Source organism: Sinocyclocheilus anshuiensis, unplaced genomic scaffold (assembly GCF_001515605.1).
Source record: "Sinocyclocheilus anshuiensis isolate Anshui unplaced genomic scaffold, SAMN03320099.WGS_v1.1 scaffold546, whole genome shotgun sequence".
In the NCBI taxonomy this organism is placed as follows: domain Eukaryota; kingdom Metazoa; phylum Chordata; class Actinopteri; order Cypriniformes; family Cyprinidae; genus Sinocyclocheilus; species Sinocyclocheilus anshuiensis.
In genome coordinates this window covers 636,862-639,053 of record NW_015542451.1, presented here as the reverse complement: position 1 = coordinate 639,053, position 2,192 = coordinate 636,862, and the positions used below count along the sequence as shown (strand labels likewise).

The following is a 2,192-nucleotide window of genomic DNA, read 5'->3' as shown; positions in this document are numbered from 1 at the left end:
ACACACACACAGACACACACACACACACAGACACACACACACACACACACACACACACACACAGAGAGACACACATACACAAATAGAGAGAGAGAGAAAGAGAAGGTCTGATTAGAAAGCAGAAACAGCCCTCCCTTCGCTTCACACTGCAGGAGGAAGACCGAGGTCCATCTGATTCTCACACACTCTCTCTGACCCTGAGTCCGGTGAGCACAGTGCATTCAGATGCCCTCACATCAGCATTGGAAGGTTTTTCAGAGGAATCTACGATTTCACAGCCCTTATGTGGAAACCGCTGACAGACTATCACAGCGCTGAAGGTCATCTTCATGAAATAACGTGCAGAAAATCAGAAAATCTCCCTACGCTTTGACAGATGTTACTGAAAAAGTTTCTGGAAGAAGTCAGGAAACATTTGAAATCATTACAGCATAATGAAATCAGGGCTGCACGATTCATTGAAATCAAGCCGAAATTGCTGCGTCCTCACGAAAGATTATCATTTGCACACGTTTTAAAGCCTTGCCAGTGAAAACATTCAAGTGATTTTACACTATTCAAGCAGAAGAACACATAAAAGAGCTAAATTGAGTGCTTTCTGTGACATAGTGAACTCTCGCTTCTCTCTGCGCTCGAACGGATAAATACATACAAGATTATTTCAAAATACAGGATAGCTTGGCGAATATTATCGTTGTTTGAGTCTCAGGAGAACATAAACTGTTGAGTAATAAATCGGATGTGGATCGTTATATTGGATTTGTGCATTAAAGCAACCGCATTTACCAGCTACTGTCTGTCTTTAATGTTAATGCATCAAAAACGAGAAAATCATTCATTGTTCTTGGCTGATTTTTTTTTATATATATTTAATGAAAACTATGCAACGTTATTTTACATTTGATTCTTCAATTTCTGCATCTGAACTCCTACAAACCTGAATCCTGCCCTTCTGTGCTATTGCTTGCAATTTGCTTATTGTGAAATATAACTGGTGGTATCTACACTTTTCTTATCATAATAAGCTTATTTGTTAAAATACAAAATAACAAGGGTCTATATATAAAAAAACAATAACTGTTGCACTTTTTTTGTGGCGGGGTCAGCTCAAGAACACACGTGTGATCTGGTTCTTTTGCCTCAAGGCTGCCCATGTTGGCTTTGCCAAGCCAACATCAAAGTTTGTTCGCAAACTTTAGCCTCTAGTTACACATTTACATTTAGACATTTAGCAGACGCTTTTATCCAAAGTGACTTACAAATGAGGACAATGGAAGCAATCAAAATCAACAAAAGAGCAATGATATGCAAGTGCTATAACAAGTCTCAGGTTAGCTTAATGCAGTACACGTAGCAAGGTTTTTTTTAAATCATATAATAAAAAGAACACAGATAGAATAGAAAAAGAATAGAGCAAGCTAGTGTTAGAGGCCTTTTTTGCTTTTGTTAATCAGAAGTCAGAAAGTCAGAATTATAATTGCATAATAAATAAAAAGAAAACAAATCGATAGAATGCAAAACGATTAGAAAAGCAAGTGTTGTTGTTTTTTTAATAAAACGAGCAGTTAGTAAATAAATAGAGTGCAAGTCTGAAAGGGGCAAGTTTTTATATAAAGAACAGAATTAGAATAGAGACTGCTAGAGTTAGAGGGTCGAATAAAGATGGAAGAGATGTGTTTTTAGCCGATTCTAATTAATAATAGTTATTATTATTAATCGCAACATAACATGACTGAGTAATACGCAGTTGGGTTGCTACTTGTAAATGTTGCACAATCAATTAGTGAGCTATCATACAGGAAAATCCCAGATCTGACTCTGAAAGGAACGTAGAGTAAAAACCGTAGTTTAACACAGCTGTCCTCTGATTGGCTGTAACATTGCGGATAGCGGCGTCTGATTGGCTGCAGTACCTTTGCAGTGTCTGTGCAGCACATCCAGAGCAGCGATGAGGAACTCGTGAGCGTCCTGCTGCTCGTATCCGGCGAGGTGTCGTGCATGAGTCCAGACCAGATGCAGCAACCGGAAGGGAATGTGAGGAGAGCGGTGACCCGAGTAGAACTACAGGACAGACGAATAGAGAGAAGGATGATATGCGTGACAGAAGGTGTGTGTGTGTTTGAGTGTGTGTGAGTGTGTGTGTGTGTGTGTGTGTGTGTGTGTGTGAGTGAGTGAGTGAGTGTGTGTGAGTG

The 2,192-nt window shown here is 39.3% G+C and overlaps 1 pseudogene; it reads right to left on the bottom strand.

Moving 5' to 3' along the window:
* Window positions 1-2,192, bottom strand: part of LOC107693648 (ubiquitin carboxyl-terminal hydrolase 22-like) — a 50,586-nt pseudogene that overhangs the window by 8,597 nt on the left and 39,797 nt on the right.